This window comes from Pan paniscus, chromosome 11 (assembly GCF_029289425.2).
Source record: "Pan paniscus chromosome 11, NHGRI_mPanPan1-v2.0_pri, whole genome shotgun sequence".
NCBI classification, from domain to species: Eukaryota; Metazoa; Chordata; class Mammalia; order Primates; family Hominidae; genus Pan; species Pan paniscus.
In genome coordinates, this window is record NC_073260.2 from 74,859,603 (window position 1) to 74,879,340 (window position 19,738).

Below are 19,738 nucleotides of genomic sequence, written 5' to 3' on the forward strand. Positions count from 1 at the left end.
TGTTTTAGGTCTCAAAGGATAATATTCATTTCAGATTTTTAGAGGCAACTTCACTCTTGCATCTGGGAAAACAAGCTCTCTGAGGACTGGGCCTGAAATTGAGCCCCAAAGCCTCAGAGGTATACCTGAGACAGGAAGACATACCTGAGGCATACCTGAGACATAGCACTATAAATGAATAAATAAACCTAAATTCCAGCTGAGGTCTCCTGTCTTTGGATTAGTCAGAAGTCCACCAGTTGGATATTACAGAAAAGCAGCTAAAACAGCTTTAACAAAAGGAGAATTATTGACTCTCATAACCAGCAAGGGCTGGAGTTTATGTCATTGATGACATGAGAACCCAGGGCATCATGTTGCCATGCTATCGCTCAGCACCTGTCATGCCAGCTTTACTCTCTTCTCCTGCAGAGAGTTGTTCCTTTGACAATGGTTGCCAGCACTTCGCAATTCAACTGGTAGCTTTCAGCAATTCACATTGGTAGCTTGCACTCTGATTTTCCAGTGTCTTGCAATTTGCAAGACATTTTTTCCTACTACTTGGAAGACTAGAGTTTTGATATATTTCTGATCAAAATTAACTAACTAATTCCATTACCAGTAGAGCCAACCGTGGGAAGCTGAGGAAGATAATTACTAAGTGAAATGCTAAGCAGAGCAAGCAGAAGAAAGGGGTAGGCATGGTGGATGAATCTGGGCTTCATCCTCATTCTGTATTTACATCCAAGGATGAGAAGACTCACACAGGAGTCTTCTCATGATCATAGCATAGGCTTATGATTAGTGGTCACTAAGATAGGCTTCTCTTTCTCAATTAAGTGTTTGTACTACTTCAGCTTATAATCCATTCATTATTGAGATTTTTTAAAAAAAATTTTATTGACACATACTATTTGTACATATTCATGTATATAGTGATGTTTCAATACATATAATGTATGGTGATCAGATTAGGGTAATTGGCATATCCATCATTGCAAACATTTTTATTTCTTTTTATTAGGAACATTCAATATCCTCCTCCTAGCCATTTGAAACTATATGTTATTGTCAACTCTGGTCACCCTACAGTGCTATAGAGTTCTAGAACTTATTCCTCCTGGCTAGCCATGATTTTGTATCCTGTAACAGCAACAACCACAGAGCTGATCTCATAGAAGTGAAAGTAGAACAAGAGGATACTAGAAGATATTCGTGGAAGTAGTTAGATTTTTTTAAATCCAGCAAGAGCCGAAATGCATTTAGCTCATCTGACCCCTCTAAATTGTTTACAATATATTTAAGATTGAAAGCAAATAGTTTTCCATAACTTTATTCTAATCACCACATCATGGAACTTGCTGTATTGAGGTTTGCGTGTAGCTCCCACAATATAATTTTTACATATGTATGAAAACAAGAACAAACCACTTTGGGGGAAAAGCTGGCCAAGTTTAATCTTATTTCATATTTGGAATGATGTCTCATTCAGGGAATATAAACTTACTTAACAATGCTGTTTCTCCATAAAGATATCTTCACAAGGAATCACATAATAAAAGCCCAAACTTTATGAATAAAATTATAATCAATCATCCTTGGGAGAAATTACTTGAACTATTTACTAACAAGAACAAGAATGGAAAATGGATCTCACAGTGACTTAGTTTTTTTTTTTTTTTTTTTTAATTTTCTTCCCCCAGTCAAATGCAGCTTGCTTTTAAAAGCATTTATCTAAGGTTAGGATGGAAGTTTACACTCTGGGTGTAAACTTGGTTGGGGAAAAAAAACATTGATTTGGAGGAGTTATGTTGCTTAATTTGCTGAAATGACGCTGTGCTCAGTTGACTCTGTTTGTCCTATTACAGAATACAGATTCTTCAAAGTATAACTTAGAGGCAATGCAAATATGTTTTTATCACAAAGGTCAGTGGTAGATATGGATATCATTTGATGAAGGCAGGTGCTGAAAAAGTGCATGAATTTGAATAGTGCTATTGAAAATGACTGGAACACTCAGCTGTTCAAGCAGCCCTGTTCAAATGAGGCATTTAGAGATGGTCCTGAGGGCCAGCTGTCCTACCATAATAATACTGAAGGTTACATATTGAGTACTTAAAATAAGTATATCGGTCAGACTAGCAGAAGAAAACAGATGGCACACTCCAGTTGGGTAATTAGAACAGAATTTAATAATAAATAGGAGTGTGTAGGCTGTTAGAAAACCAAGAGAAAAAATGCAGTGCTCTGAAACTAGCAATAATGGGGCACCTTAACTACTGATAGGTGTAAAAAGATGGGGACCTGAAGAGAGAGCTATGCATGGTGAGGTGAGTGGGGTGCAAAATTTAAGGAGACAGTCCCAGGGTCCCTTCTCTGGCTCCTGCTCCCTTAGCCCACCTTGCTGAATGACCACCGCCCCCTGGAGGTGTTCATACTTGTTTCCAGTTCTTTTACATCCTAAGACAAAACCTTGAAGGAGAAAGTAGGAAGACTAACAGAGGAAGCTTGTCACTTGTCCTAAAATGCCGCCATTGTAAGGTCAGCCTTTGCTCACTCATTAGAACTTCTGAGAGCAGAAGTAGGCTGAAGGGACATAGCCCCTGGCCCCATGGCCACACCCTCTCTAGGCCAAGCCCCAAATGGAGAAGTGCCAGGCACACTCATCATCATCTTACTATTTTGCTTTCTGACTCTCCCATCCCCATACCAGCAAGTCCAGAAGATCTCTATCACTTCAGAGACAGATTAAACACACTACTGCATCATGCATTTGGATAGCTACTTTTTTCCAATAGCAAAAATAAAAAAAAAACCTTTTGTTTCAAGCTAATGTCTCTATCACAATTTATGATATTGACTTTGAAACTCAAAAGCTAAGTATTGTCTCTTCATTTCTCTCTGCTGTAACAGCTCTACCCCGAACTGGGGAATGTGGGAGAAGAAGGTTCAGAGCAGTGGGACATGTCAGCCAAAGAAGCATGGGTTAATGTTTCAAAATATAATCTGATACCCATATACGTACTGGCAGGCAAAATCATTCATTTCTGGATGTCGTCAATCTTGCCCCAAGCCCTTGTTTAGTGAAAAGGATGACGGGCTGACCTACTCCATCTACTTCTTCACAGCCTTTTTACCTCCACCCCACCCCAATGAAGGTCCTGCAATGACAGACTGACTCTCAGGCTTTCATAATGGAGAATCTGGATGAAAAGAAGAAAAGAGGAGCCTGAGAGGCACTTAAAAGGAAGAGTTGGAGAGGTTGAAGAATTGAGTTGAGGAAAGCAACTACACCATGTGATGGTAGTGTTCAGAGCAGAGAAAAAGGGAATTTCAACAAATATTGCTAGAAATAGTGAATCTTTTATAGTGCTCAAGAGATACAGCTAAAGAACTTGAGTTACTTCTAAATTGCTTTTGATTACCTGGATTATGTTCTTTTGACCGCAACTTCACTCTAGGACTGAACCACAGGAATCACATTATGTTAGCATTCTCTGTTTCTCCTTTCTCACTTCTCTCTCTTCCTTCTGATATCTTTTTCTTCCTATGCTTCTCACTAGGGCACTGCTTTTTAAGGTGAGTTTTTATGGACTTACAGACTGTAAGAGCTGAGGTATTAACATATCCACAGGTTTAGATCATGAAGATGAAAGAAAGGCATTATCTCAGATATCTGTATTTGGCCTTAAAATTTGGCTTTGGAGTATTGTATGTCATATATTGTATGGTACATATTACAATCCTAATTAGTGTTGCCAAGTCTTTATTCCACTTCATTCTCTCTGCCAAGAACCTACACACTCTAAGGGCCACCCTTGTCCTGAACTTGCTTCCAGACCAAGCCCAATATTGGCCAGCATCATCAGCAGCCCTTCTCCTTTGATTGCATGTTTGCATTACAATTTATATTAGATTCCTAGGACTGCCTTCACAAATGATCACAAACTGGATGGCTTAAAACATTACAAATTTTCTCTTCCACAGTTCTGGAAGCTAGAAATCCAAAATCAAGGCTTCAGTAAAGCCCTGCTCCCTCTGAAGGCTTTGGAGAAGCATCCTTCCTTGGCTCTTCCTAGCTTCAGGTGATGGCCAGCAATTCTTGGTGTTCCTTAGCTTGTAGCTGCAGCACTCCAATTTCTTATGCCTGTGTCTTGACATGGCCTTTTTTTCCCCTCTGTGTGTGTTTCCACTATATCTCTGTGTCTCATCTTATAAGCACACCAGTGACTGGATTTATAGTCATCCAGTATTACCTCATCTGCAAGTTGCATCTGCAAGTATCCTATTACCAAAAAAGGTCAAATATCAAGGTTCCAGGCAGATATAAATTTGGGGGCACACTACTCAGTACCCAATTTAATGTCATGCAATAAGCACTTCCTTTCTCCTTTACCTGTAGATTCCACACCAGCCCCAGGCTCCCAGCTCCATTGAATCTGTGGTCAAGAACAGACATGGGAGTTAGGTTTGCACACTGCCTGTCTGGACCCTGCTATTAAAATCCAGCTTCCTCTGGTACTTCAGCTTTATCTTTCCAGAGAGGCATTCACCCTACAGGCTGTGGGACCATGTTTTGGCACAGTGTTGAAACCACTTACCTTGGCAGTAATGAGGTTAAAACCTCTCTGAGTAGCTAGATATCCAGACAGGGCACATCAACTCTGAGGCATAATCTAGTTTATCCTTTTATGAAGCACTTCAGAGAATGTGGCCAGATTTGCTTAACAATGCTTTAAATGTTTCTGTGGTACTAGTAAAGAAAGAACCAAATTTGGGAGAGTCAGTATGACTTATTGTTATCTTTCTGTGCTTGTGCTGCCTTGTATGCAGATTTATGAAACTAGATTGAACTCTGAGGCAAAGCCAGAAAGAAAAAACTAGAAAAAAAAGCAAAGGAAATTATGTCTTGCTGTATTGGCCCCTGAATGGAAAAGTGGAAATAAATCAAAGTTTTCTAAATTAATTTACAAATCAAAAATAGAAGATCAATGCCCTTAGCATTTATTTATATATATTGATCCACCTCCTATATATATGAATGTGGCTGCAAATGTCTAGCTGCTGCCTTGAGGTTCCTTTACCACAGAGTATCATCATAGCATGGCGTGGGGCCTATATTGTTGATATTTTGTGTTGATAGCTGCTTTGGCAATTCATTGGGAAGGCTGTGGTGCCCAAAATAATCTTGGCTGGATGGTAACTACAATCAGGCATTAGGCAGCAGTCTCATAAATTTAAGGCAGGGATTGTAAAATATAATGTCTTTTAGGGGCCAAACAGGTAACAAATAAAAGAGTTAGGGTGGGTAAGGACTATGGCCACTGGAGATCCTGGGTCTTAGCTAATTAGAAAAGCTATTTATTTTCAGTGACTGTCACCCTATCAGTGACTATCACCCTATCAGTGTCACCCCATCAGAATGTGAGTTTCAGTGCCAGTAGAGCCAGATATTAAAATTCTTTTTTTTAAATCCCAACTTTTATGTAAAATTCCTGTATTTTCAGATGTAGATGACATTGAAATTCTTTAAAAACACAGTCCAGGTAAAATAATAATAGCACTAATCCGTACTCCTGGCTTCTGCAAGCATCTACTGATTTACTGTCTCAAAATTAAAGGGAAAATAACCTTTGCTGGAGGAACAAGAACAGCTTTTTATTTTTAACCTTATCATTAACAATAGGTCTGCATTTTAGACAGGAGACAGGTTGTACTCACAGCTCTGACACTAATGAATTCAAAACCCTTGAGCAAGAAGTTATTTTCATTGTTGGGACATCAGTTGCTTTATGTTAGACCAGAGGATCTCTGAGTGTTTCAGAGATATGCTCTATTTATCCTGTGATTCTGTGACTAAGCCCCTCGAAGACAGCCAGTAAGTCTCTTTTCCCATAGTACCTGGCACTCCATCAGCACTCAGTGAGTATTGTTCAATGTAGAACTAAGTTAGGAAGTGAATTAAATTACCTCCACTTTCAAGATGAGTCAACTGACTGAGTCCCATAAAGGTTAAGTGACATGTCTGGGTCCCTATCATTAATAAAGAAAGAGCCAGGACAGGGAACCTTGGTCTTTCTGCTCATAAAATAGTAAAAGGAAAAGCCTAGAACATTGAACATGGTCCTTCTGCATTATTTTGCTAGAAGTTCAGCTTGGTTTAATTGCTTGCTACTGATCACTTTTTTTCCAATTTTTAAAGTTACCAAGTTATAATTTACATGGAGGAAAAATCCACCCTATTTTTAGTGTAGATTTCTGCGGTTTTGAAAACATGATCATGCAGCCACAACCAAAATCAAGATACAAAGCATTCCCATCAAATTATAAACATATTAGCTACACTTAATTGTCCTACAGCTGATGGTTATTATTTTTCAGATATTTTCCTCTCTGTATTTCTTTATTTTTTAAAAGTTCTTTTTTTTATTATACTTTAAGTTTTAGGGTACATGTGCACAAAGTGCAGGTTAGTTACATATGTATACATGTGCCATGCTGGTGCGATGCACCCACTAACTCGTCATCTAGCATTAGGTATATCTCCTAAAGCTATCCCTCCCTCCTCCCCCCACCCCACAACAGTCCCCAGAGTGTGATGTTCCCCTTCCTGTGTCCATGTGTTCTCATTGTTCAATTCCCACCTATGAGTGAGAATATGCGGTGTTTGGTTTTTTGTTCTTGTGATAGTTTACTGAGAATGATGATTTCCAATTTCATCCATGTCCCTACAAAGGACATGAACTCATCATTTTTTATGGCTGCATAGTATTCCATGGTGTATATGTGCCACATTTTCTTAATCCAGTCTATCATTGTTGGACATTTGGGTTGGTTCCAAGACTTTGCTATTGTGAATAGTGCTGTAATAAACATACGTCTGCATGTGTCTTTATAGCAGCATGATTTATAGTCCTTTGGGTATATACCCAGTAATGGGATGGCTGGGTCAAATGGTATTTCCAGTTCTAGATCCCTGAGGAATCGCCACACTGACTTCCACAAGGGTTGAACTAGTTTACAATCCCACCAACAGTGTAAAAGTGTTCCTATTTCTCCACATCCTCTCCAGCACCTGTTGTTTCCTGACTTTTTAATGATTGCCATTCTAACTGGTGTGAGAGGGCATCTCATTGTGGTTTTGATTTACATTTCTCTGATGGCCAGTGATGGTGAGCATTTTTTCATGTGTTTTTTGGCTGCATAAATGTCTTCTTTTGAGAGTGTCTGTTCATGTCCTTTGCCCACTTTTTGATGGGGTTGTTTGTTTTTTTTCTTGTAAATTTGAATTCATTGTGGATTCTGGATATTAGCCCTTTGTCAGATGAGTAGGCTGCGAAAATTTTCTCCCATTTGTAGGTTGCCTGTTCACTCTGATGGTAGTTACTTTTGCTGTGCAGAAGCTCTTTAGTTTAATTAGATCCCATTTGTCAATTTTGGCTTTTGTTGCCATTGCTTTTGGTATTTTAGACATGAAGTCCTTGCCCATGCCTATGTCCTAAATGGTAATGCCTAGGTTTTCTTCTAGGGTTTTTATGGTTTTAGGTCTAATGTTTAAGTCTTTAATCCATCTTGAATTAGTTTCTGTATAAGGTGTAAGGAAGGGATCCAGTTTCAGCTTTCTACATATGGCTAGCCAGTTTTCCCAGCACCATTTATTAAATAGGGAATCCTTTCCCCATTGCTTGTTTTTCTCAGGTTTGTCAAAGATCAGGTAGTTGTAGATATGCGGTGTTATTTCTGAGGGCTCTGTTCTGTTCCATTGGTCTATATCTCTGTTTTGGTACCAGTACCATGCTGTTTTGGTTACTGTAGCCTTGTAGTATAGTTCGAAGTCAGGTAGCGTGATGCCTCCAGCTTTCTTCTTTGGCTTAGGATTGACTTGGTGATACGGGCTCTTTTTTGGTTCCATATGAACCTTAAAGTAGTTTTTTTTCCATTCTGTGAAGAAAGTCATTGGTAGCTTGATGGGGATGGCAGTGAATCTAGAAATTACCTTGGGCAGTATGGCCATTTTCATGATATTGATTCTTCCTACCCATGAGCATGGAATGTTCTTCCACTTGTTTGTATCCTCTTTTATTTCCTTGAGCAGTGGTTTGTAGTTCTCCTTGAAGAGGTCCTTCTCATCCCTTGTAAGTTGGATTCCTAGGTATTTTCTTCTCTTTGAAGCAATTGTGAATGGGAGTTCACTCATGATTTGGCTCTCTGTTTGTCTGTTATTTGTGTATAAGAATGCTTGAGATTTTTGCACATTGATTTTGTATCCTGAGATTTGCTGAAGTTGCTTATCAGCTTAAGGAGATTTTGGGCTGATACGATGGGGTTTTCTAGATATACAATCATGTCATCTGCAAACAGGGACAATTTGACTTCCTCTTTTCCTAATTGAATACCCTTTATTTCCTTCTCCTGCCTAATTGCCCTGGCCAGAACTTCCAACACTATGTTGAATAGGAGTGGTGAGAGAGGGCATCCCTGTCTTGTGCCAGTTTTCAAAGGGAACGCTTCCAGTTTTTGCCCATTCAGTATGATATTGGCTGTGGGTTTGTCATAGATAGCTCTTATTATTTTGAGATACGTCCCATCAATACCTAATTTATTGAGAGTTTTTAGCATGAAGTGTTGTTGAATTTTGTCAAAGGCCTTTTCTGCATCTATTGAGATAATCATGTGGCTTTCGTCTTTGGTTCTGTTTATATGCTGGATTACATTTATTGATTTGCGTATATTGAACCAGCCTTGCATCCCAGGGATGAAGCCCACTTGATCATGGTGGATAAGCTTTTTGATGTGTTGCTGGATTCGGTTTGCCAGTATTTTAATGAGGATTTTTGCATCAATGTTCATGAAGGATATTGGTGTAAAATTCTCTTTTTTTGTTGTGTCTCTGGCAGGCTTTGGTATCAGGATGATGCTGGCCTCATAAAATGAGTTAGGGAGGATTCCCTCTTTTTCTATTGATTGGAATAGTTTCAGCAGGAATGGTACCAGTTCCTCCTTGTACCTCTGGTAGAATTTGGCTGTGAATCCATCTGGTCCTGGACTCTTTTTGGTTGGTAAGCTATTGATTATTGCCACAATTTCAGAGCCTGTTATTGGTCTATTCAGAGAGTCAACTTCTTCCTGGTTTAGTCTTGGGAGGGTGTGTGTGTCGAGGAATTTATCCATTTCTTCTAGATTTTCTACTTTATTTGCCTAGAGGTGTTTGTAGTATTCTCTGATGGTAGTTCGTATTTCTGTGGGATTGGTGGTGATATCCCCTTTATCATTTTTTATTGCATCTATTTGATTCTTCTGTCTTTTCTTCTTTATTAGTCTTGCTAGCAGTCTATCAATTCTGTTGATCCTTTCAAAAAACCAGCTCCTGGATTCATTAATTTTTGGAAGGGTTTTTTTTTTTGTCTCTATTTCCTTCAGTTCTGCTCTGATCTTAGTTATTTCTTGCCTTCTGCTAGCTTTTGAATGTGTTTGCTCTTGCTTTTCTAGTTCTTTTAATTGTGAAGTTAGGGTGTCAATTTTGGATCTTTCCTGCTTTCTCTTGTGGGCATTTAGTGCTATAAATTTCCCTCTACACACTGCTTTGAATGTGTCCCAGAGATTCTGGTATGTTGTGACTTTGTTCTCGTTGGTTTCAAAGAACATCTTTATTTCTGCCTTCATTTAGTATGTACCCAGTAGTCATTCAGGAGCAGGTTGTTCAGTTGCCATGTAGTTGAGTGGTTTTGAGTGACGTTCTTAATCCTGAGTTCTGGTTTGATTGCACTGTGGTCTGAGAGAGAGTTTGTTATAATTTCTGATGTTTTACATTTGCTGAGGAGTGCTTTACTTCCAACTCTGTGGTCAATTTTGGAATAGGTGTGGTGTGGTGCTGAAAAAAATGTATATTCTGTTGATTTGGGGTGGAGAGTTCTGTAGATGTCTATTAGGTCCACTTGGTGCAGAGCTGAGTTCACTTCCTGGGTATCCTTTTTAATTTTCTGTCTCGTTGATCTGTCTAATGTTGACACTGGGGTGTTAAAGCCTCCCATTATTACTGTGTGGGAGTCTAAGTCTCTTTGTAGGTCACTCAGGACTTGCTTTATGAATCTGGGTGCTCCTGTATTGGGTGCATATATATTTAGGATAGTTAGCTCTTCTTGTTGAATTGATCCCTTTACCATTATGTAATGGCCTTCTTTGTCTCTTTTGATCTTTGTTGGTTTAAAGTCTGTTTTATCAGAGACTAGGATTGCAACCCCTGCCTTTTTTTGTTTTCCATTTCCTTGGTAGATCTTCCTCCATCCTTTTATGTTAAGCCTATGTGTGTCTCTGCACGTGAGATGGGTTTCCTGAATACAGCACACTGATGGGTCTTGACCCTTTATCCAATTTGCCAGTCTGTGTCTTTTAATTGGAGCATTTAGTCCAGTTACATTTAAGGTTAATATTGTTATGTGTGAATTTAATTCCGTCATTATGATGTTAGCTGGTTATTTTGCTCATTAGTTGATGCAGTTTCTTCCTAGCCTCAATGGTCTTTACAATTTGGCATGATTTTACAGTGGCTGGTACCGGTTGTTCCTTTCCATGTTTAGTGCTTCCTTCAGGAGCTCTTTTAGGGCAGGCCTGGTGGTGACAAAATCTCTCAGCATTTGCTTGTCTGTAAAGGATTTTATTTCTCCTTCACTTATGAAGCTTAGTTTGGCTGGATATGAAATTCTGGGTTGAAAATTCTTTTCTTTAAGAATGTTGAATATTGGCCCCGACTCTCTTCTGGCTTGTAGAGTTTCTGCCGAGAGATCCGCTGTTAGTCTGATGGGCTTCCCTTTGTGGGTAACCCGACCTTTCTCTCTGGCTACCCTTAACATTTTTTCCTTCATTTCAACTTTGGTGAATCTGACAATTATGTGTCTTGGAGTTGCTCTTCTCGAGGAGTATCTTTGTGGCGTTCTCTGTATTTCCTGAATCTGCATGTTGGCCTGCCTTGCTAGATTGGGGAAGTTCTCCTGGATAATATCCTGCGGAGTGTTTTCCACCTTGGTTCCATTCTCCCCATCACTTTCAGGTACACCAATCAGACGTAGATTTGGTCTTTTCACATAGTCCCATATTTCTTGGAGGCTTTGTTCATTTCTTTTTATTCTTTTTTCTCTAAACTTCCCTTCTCGCTTCATTTCATTCATTTCATCTTCCATCACTGATACCCTTTCTTCCAGTTGATCACATCGGCTCCTGAGGCTTCTGCATTCTTCACGTAGTTCTCGAGCCTTGGCTTTCAGCTCCATTGGCTCCTTTAAGCACTTCTCTGTATTGGTTATTCTAGTTACACATTAGTCTAAATTTTTTTCAAGGTTTTCAACTTCTTTTCCTTTGGTTTGAATTTCCTCCTGTAGCTTAGAGTAGTTTGATCGTCTGAAGCCTTCTTCTCTCAACTCGTCAAAGTCATTCTCCATCCAGCTTTGTTCCGTTGCTGGTGAGGAGCCGCTTTCCTTTGGAGGAGGAGAGGCGCTCTGCTTTTTACAGTTTCCCTGCTCTGTTTTTTCCCCATCTTTGTGGTTTTATCGACTTTTGGTCTTTGATGATGGTGATGTACAGATGGGTTATTGGTGTGGATATCCTTTCTGTTTGTTAGTTTTCCTTCTAACAGACAGGACCCTCAGCTGCAGGTCTGTTGGAATTTGCTAGAGGTCCACTCCAGACCCTGTTTGCCTGAGTACCAGCAGCGGTGGCTGTGGAAGAGTGGATTTTCATGAACCGCGAATGCTGCTGTCTGATTGTTCCTCTGGAAGTTTTGTCTTAGAGGAGTACCCGGCCGTGTGAGGTGTCAGTCTGCCCCTACTGGGGGGGTGCCTCCCAGTTAGGCTGCTCAGGGGTCAGGGCTCAGGGACCCACTTGAGGAGGCAGTCTGCCCGTTCTCAGATCTCCAGCTGCGTGCTGGGAGAGCCACTACTCTCTTCAAAGCTGTCAGACAGGGACATTTAAGTCTGCAGAGTTTACTGCTGTCTTTTAGTTTGTCTGTGCCCTGCCCCCAGAGGTGGAGCCTACAGAGGCAGGCAGGCCTCCTTGAGCTGTGGTGGCTCCACCCAGATCGAGCTTCCAGGCTGCTTTTTTTACCTAAGCAAGCCTGGGCAATGGCGGGCGCCCCTCCCCCAGCCTCACTGCCGCCTTGCAGTTTGATCTGAGACTGCTGTGCTAGCAATCAGCCAGACTCTGTGGGCATAGGACCCTGAGCCAGGTGCAGGATATAATCTCCTGGTGCGCCGTTTTTTAAGCCCGTCGGAAAAGCGCAGTATTCAGGTGGGAATGACCCGATTTTCCAGGTGCCATCTGTCACCCCTTTCTTTGACTAGGAAAGGGAACTCCCTGACCCCTTGCACTTCCAGAGTGAGGCAATGCCTCGCCCTGCTTTGGCTCACGCACGGTGGGCTGCACCCACTGTCCTGTGCCCACTGTCTGGCACTCCCTAGTGAGATGAACCTGGTACCTCAGATGGAAATGCAGAAATCACCCGTCTTCTGCGTCGCTCATGCTGGGAGCTGTAGACCGGAGCTGTTCCTATTCAGCCATCTTGGCTCCAGCCACCTGTATTTCATTTTAGATAGTTTCTGCTGTATATCTTCAAATTCACTGCTATTTTCTTCTGTAATATCTAACATCTGTGAAATTAATTAATTCAAACTTGAAGTTGTTGGAACTTTAAATTATTCTGAGCCTTAAGAGGCATGTGGCTGTGCAGCCTGAGTCACAAATCATGTAGCTGCAACTTCTGCCTTTTTCTCCTGTAAATAATTAGGAAGACCAAATGGTGCTGGAGTTAAGACTTCCTGGGATCATTATCTCACACCCCATCATGGAGTAATAAAGTAATCTTCCTTAGAATGTAGCAATCTGTAACCAAATTGCTATACCCTGAACCCTGGTCTTAAAAAAAAAAAAAAGTGGCTGGACCTGGTGGCTCACCCCTGTAATCCCAGCGCTGTGGGAAGCCGAGGGAGGCAGATTACTTGAGGTCAGGAGTTTGAGACCAGCCTGGCCAACATGGTGAAACCCCGCCTCCACTAAAAATACAAAAAAAAAAAAAAAAAAAAAAAGGCTGAGTGTGGTGGCGCGTGCCTGTAATCTCAGCTACTTGAGAGGCTGAGGCAGGAGAATTGCTCGAACCTGGGAGACAGAGGTTGCAGTGAGCCGAGATCACACCATTGCACTCCAGACTGGGCAACAGAGCGAGACTCTGTCTCAGAAAAAAAAAATTTAATCCTGCTAAAATTTGTCTGTCTTAACTAATAAACTGAAGCCCATGTCAGAGACTCACAACATAGAAAAGAGCAGAGCCAAGGCTACAACCTCCAGAAGACTGACGACGTGGACTGCAATGGGAACATTGTGTTGGGCAGCAAGGAGTCTGCAGAGAAAGCAAAAGCTGACCTGCGAAAGCACCTAGGCCAGCACGTGTGGACTTCTGGCTGAGAAGTCTGAATCTTTAGCTTCTACTGTCTGATAAATTTCCTTAAATTTAATATCTTCTGTTAATAGTTCTGTTTTTCTGTTCTTTGCCTCACCAAAAACATTTTAATATTCATTTTAGCCTTGGCAAATACAAATCTCACATGTCTCTCATTGGAATCTGGTTATAATCTGCCTCACATGAACATTTAATAATAGGTGTGTGTAGCCTAGGCTTCTTGTCCTGTCCAATATAGTACTATTCTATCCATATGTTGCTTTTTAAATTGAAAGTTAAATTAATTAGAATTAAATAAAATTTAAAAATTCAGTTCGGCTTAGATATTCAGAGAAGGACTGTGTGGTAGATAGAGCTCCCTCTCCCCTCTCCCCTCTCCCCTCTCCCCTCTCCCCTCTCCCCTCTCCCCTCTCCCCTCCCCCCTCCCCCGTCTCCCCTCTCCCCTCTCCCCTCTCCCCTCTTTCCACGGTCTCCCTCTGATGCCGAGCCGAAGCTGGACAGTACTGCTGCCATCTCAGCTCACTGCAACCTCCCTGCCCGATTCTCCTGCCTCAGCCTGCCGAGTGCCTGCGATTGCAGGCGTGCGCCGCCACGCCTGACTGGTTTTCGAATTTTTTTGGTGGAGACGGGGTTTCGATGTGTCAGCTGGGCTGGTCTCCAGCTCCTAACCGCGAGTGATCCGCCAGCCTCGGCCTCCCGAGGTGCCGGGATTGCAGACGGAGTCTCGTTAACTCAGTGCTCAATGGCGCCCAGGCTGGAGTGCAGTGGCGTGATCTCGGCTCGCTACAACCACCTCCCAGCCGCCTGCCTTGGCCTCCCTAAGTGCCGAGATTGCAGCCTCTGCCTGGCAGCCACCCCGTCTGGGAAGTGAGGAGCGTCTCCGCCTGACTGCCCATCGTCTGGGATGTGAGGAGCCCCTCTGCCTGGCTGCCCAGTCTGGAAAGTGAGGAGCGTCTCTGCCCGGCCGCCATCCCATCTAGGAAGTGAGGAGCGCCTCTTCCCGGCCGCCATCACATCTGGGAAGTGAGGAGCGTCTCTGCCCGGCCGCCCATCGTCTGAGATGTGGGGAGCACCTCTGCCCTGCCGCCCCGTCCGGGATGTGAGGAGTGTCTCTGCCCGGCCGCCCTGTCTGAGAAGTGAGGAGACCCTCTGCCTGGCAACCGCCCCGTCTGAGAAGTGAGGAGCCCCTCCGCCCGGCAGCCACCCCGTCTGAGAAGTGAGGAGCGTCCTCCCTCCTCATCTGGGAGGGAGGTGGGGGGGTCAGCCCCCCGCCTGGCCAGCCGCCCCGTCCGGGAGGTGAGGGGCACCTCTGCCCGGCTGCCCCTACCGGGAAGTGAGGAGCCCCTCTGCCCGGCCAGCCGCCTCGTCCGGGAGGGAGGTGGGGGGGTCAGCCCCCCGCCTGGCCAGCCGCCCCGTCCGGGAGGCGAGGGGTGCCTCTGCCCGGCCGCCCCTACTGGGAAGTGAGGAGCCCCTCTGCCCGGCCAGCCGCCCCGTCCGGGAGGGAGGTGGGGGGGTCAGCCCCCCTCCCGGCCAGCCGCCCCATCCGGGAGGGAGGTGGGGGGGTCAGCCCCCCGCCCGGCCAGCCGCCCCGTCCGGGAGGGAGGTGGGGGGATCAGCCCCCCGCCTGGCCAGCCGCCCCGTCCGGGAGGGAGGTGGGGGGATCAGCCCCCTGCCCGGCCAGCCGCCCTGTCCAGGAGGTGGGGGGGGCGCCTCTGCCCGGCCGCCCCTACTGGGAAGTGAGGAGCCCCTCTGCCCGGCCAGCCGCTCTGTCTGGGAGGGAGGTGGGGGGGGTCAGCCCCCAGCCCGGCCAGCCGCCCCGTCCGGGAGGGAGGTGGGGGGGTTAGCCCCCCGCCTGGCCAGCCGCCCCATCCGGGAGGTGAGGGGCGCCTCTGCCCGGCCGCCCCTTCTGGGAAGTGAGGAGCCCCTCTGCCTGGCCAGCCGCCCCGTCCGGGAGGGAGGTGGGGGGGTCAGCCCCCCGCCCGGCCAGCCGCCCCGTCCGGGAGGGAGGTGGGGGGGTCAGCCCCCCGCCCGGCCAGCCGCCCCGTCCGGGAGGGAGGTGGGGGGTCAGCCCCCCGCCCGGCCAGCCGCCCCGTCCGGGAGGGAGGTGGGGGGGTCAGCCCCCCGCCCGGCCAGCCGCCCCGTCCGGGAGGGAGGTGGGGGGGTCAGCCCCCCGCCCGGCCAGCCACCCCGTCCGGGAGGGAGGTGGGGGGGTCAGCCCCCCGCCCGGCCAGCCGCCCCGTCCGGGAGGGAGGTGGGGGGTCAGCCCCCCGCCCGGCCAGCCGCCCCGTCCGGGAGGGAGGTGGGGGGATCAGCCCCCCGCCCGGCCAGCCGCCCTGTCCGGGAGGTGAGGGGCGCCTCTGCCCGGCCGCCCCTACCGGGAAGTGAGGAGCCCCTCTGCCCGGCCAGCCGCCCCCTCCGGGAGGGAGGTGGGGGGGTCAGCCCCCCGCCGGGCCAGCCGCCCCGTCGGGGAAGTGAGGGGCACCTCTGCCCGGCCGCCCCTACTGGGAAGTGAGGAGCCCCTCTGCCCGGCCAGCCGCCCTGTCCGGGAGGGAGGTGGGGGGTCAGCCCCCCGCCCGGCCAGCCGCCCCGTCCGGGAGGGAGGTGGGGGGGTCAGCCCCCCGCCCGGCCAGCCGCCCCGTCCGGGAGGTGAGGGGCGCTTCTGCCCGGCCGCCCCTACTGGGAAGTGAGGAGCTCCTCTGCCCGGCCACCACCCCATCTGGGAGGTGTACTCAACAGCTCATTGAGAACGGGCCATGAAGACAATGGCGGTTTTGTGGAATAGAAAGGGGGGAAAGGTGGGGAAAAGATTGAGAAATCGGATGGTTGCTGTGTCTGTGTAGAAAGAGGTAGACAGGGGAGACTTTTCATTTTGTTCTGTACTAAGAAAAATTCTTCTGCCTTGGGATCCTGTTGATCTGTGACCTTACCCCCAACCCTGTGCTCTCTGAAACATGTGCTGTATCCACTCAGGGTTGAATGGATTAAGGGCGGTGCAAGATGTGCTTTGTTAAACAGATGCTTGAAGGCAGCATGTTCGTTAAGAGTCATCACCACTCCTTAATCTCAAGTACCCAGGGACACAAACACTGCGGAAGGCCGCAGGGTCCTCTGCCTAGGAAAACCAGAGAACTTTGTTCACTTGTTTATCTGCTGACCTTCCCTCCACTATTGTCCTGTGACCCTGCCAAATCCCCCTCTGCGAGAAACACCCAAGAATGATCAATAAAAAAGAAAAAAAAAAATAAATAAATAAAAATAAAAATTCAGTTCCTTAGTTTCACTAACACATGTCAAGTTCTCACCCACTACATGTGACTAGTGGCTATTATATTGGAAAATACTTAGATCCAAGAGCATCTTCATCTTTGCAGAAAGTTCTGTTGGACAGTGCTGTTCTATGTCTGCAGAACGATCCAAAAATAAATGCAACCAAGAAATCGAGCCTCCTTTACAAGCCCCTTCTTTACTGCAATTTACATTTAGAAAATTTGTATAACTTGTTCTGGGACTCTGGTACTGAAAAGCTCATGGCTTGTCCTAATATTCTCTGAATCCCATTGTATCATTTCCAAAAACCTTGTATACACATTATCTGATATTCAGCCTCAGAGGAAAGTACTCACCTAAGGATGGTTACTTCCACTCACTGTGAGGAAAATTAGATTGAAGAGTTTAATCTAATAACTTAGATGAAACTCTCTGTCTTGATGACTAAACTGAAGCCCACAGCAGAGAATCATGAGAATCGTGAGTTGTCTGAGACAAGGTACTACTAAGTGGCTAAGCCACATAATAGTATTCGAAGTGCAAATAAACCAAACTTTTCATTACAACATGTTTCTCCCTGAATAGAAACCACTGGTGTCATCATATTAGCAATATTATAGGAGAAAAAAAATCATACCTATGAGGCATAAGAATCTTTTCCCTCATATCTCTATTAGCAATAGAAGTTTTTTTACTTGTTTCTGCTAAAGATCAATATTTATTGATTCAATTCCCTGACTGCTAATAAACTTAAGCATTTTTCTTTAAAAAAAAGTTTGTCTCTGCTTATATAACTGAAACTTTAACTTCCCCACTCTTGAACAGTGACCTCATTCCTTTGGAGTCTATGTTTCTCAGGGCTCATCTTCGTGCTTTGTTCTCAAATAAACTCTGAATCAATTTTTCTGAATTTAATTGTTTAAGTTTGACACATCTTTTTAATCCCATTCTATGCATTTTTCATTTCAGACACTGTGTTTTTCATACCTAGGTGTTCAGCCGGGAACTTTTTCATCTATTCTAGATTTCTCCTTAACATGCTCATGTATTCCTCTGACTTCTTCAACATATAGGATACAGTTTTAATAACTGGTTCAATATACTTGGTATTAATTCTATCACCTCTGTTATTTCCAGGTCAGCTTTGATAAGTTGTTTTTTTCTGCTCATGAATCATACTTTCCTGCTTCTTTGTGTGTCTAATAGATTTAGATGCCAAATGTTTTGAATTTTACATGGCTAGGTGTTGAATATTCTTTTTTTTCAATATCCATAAACTTTTTTCTAGCATCCAGATAAGTTACTTGGAAATTCTTGGATCTTTTTGAGGCTTGCTCTTAAGCTTTGTAAGGTGGGACCGGAAGAGCCTTTATTCTAGGGCTGATTTTGCTCTGCTATTAGAGGCATAGCCTTCTGAGTACTCTACCTAGTGCTCTGTGAGTTACAATTGTCTGCTCTGACTGGTGGAAACGGGAATGATCCCAGCCCTGTGCGCATTCCAGGGGTTGCTTTACCTTCTCCTTTTGGGTAGTTCTTTCCCTGAACTCAGGTGGTTTTGTCACATGCATAAGCTAGTTAGCAAGTGGATGTCTCTCTCTCTCTTTCTCTCATTCTCTCTCTCTCTCTGTCTCTCTCTCTCTCTCTCTCCCTCCCTCCCTCCCTCCCTCTCCTCTCTCTCTCTCTGAGCCTCCTTTCTCTGGTATGCTAGGCTGTGAATTCGGAATCTCTCAGCCTTGAAAACTCCCATCTCCACTCCTCAACTCAAGGAGAACTCAAGGCTTTGCCTGGGTTTTCCGTTGCTGTACTGTGGCCTGGAAACATTCTACAAGCTATAGGCTGGGGCAATGGTAGGCCTCACTTTATTTATTTCCACTCTCTCAGAGACCACTGTCTTGCACTGTTTGTTATCTAATGTCTGAAAAACATTTTACAATATATTTTTCTGTTTATTTCACTCTTAAGAGTAGAGGGTGGTGTAGGGTGGAGAGGGAGTATAATCAAGTCCTGTTATTCCATCTTGTCAGGAAGCAGGCCATAGATCACTTTTTGATTTTACTATTCTCTTATTCAACCACCTATGAGATGGTTCTTTCAATGTCTTCTTTTGTCCTTTAATAATCCCCAAGTCAGATTTTCTTCCTTGTCACATCTCCAGTGCTTAAATAAATTGGAAATGATAATAACTTTATTATTTTATTTCTAGTCAATAACCATGGCTAATTTACTTTTTCAGTTGATCTTTATTGCTTATACATTACCACGTCAGCTACTACTTCAGTTTAGTACTGATTCCTCGCACAAACGCATAACCTCTCAGGGCCTGCAGACCTGTCAGGATATGGCTGTGTCCTGGAGTCTGAGTTTAATTCCTGATACCACCTCTAGTATCTCCACTGTCCCATTCATCTCTATAGTCTTTATATTGTTCACATTCATTTGTATTCATTCAAAAACTGTTATGGAGCTTCCACTTATCTGGTCAGTAAACAAATATTCATTTATATGTTTATAAAAATACAACTCTGAAGTCTTTCATTTTTTGCAATATTATAGACTACCTGTACGGAAAATATTATTGTTTCTCAAGACTTGAAAATGCAGAATAAAATTATTTTCCAAACACTGTTTTTAACCATAGCTGAGCAGCCAATAAAGTAAGAAGAAAAAATCATAGGCTAGATATAAAATAGGTATAATTGCTTCAAAATAAGCTAAAGAGGCATTAAGGTCTGTATCCCCAGGGTGCTGGAGGCTGGAGGCCACTCTTTTACATAGGAGAGGGCTCAAGAAACAAACCTGGAGCTCAAGGAGAAAAGAACAGGTTAGAAAACACTGCAGAGAGCCAAGACTCCTAAGAGTGAGACCTCAAGGAGATGAACTAGCCACAACTCCATTCTGTAGAAGTTTCAGTCTTACTCTTGGCTCTGGGTGTATCAGGAAAAAAAAGTCTCCTCTGAGAATTCATTACTATAGCCTTCCATCACCTGATATTGAAACATGGATTTAAATGTGAAGACCAAAGATCCTCAGGCCAAAAATTTAAAGTGT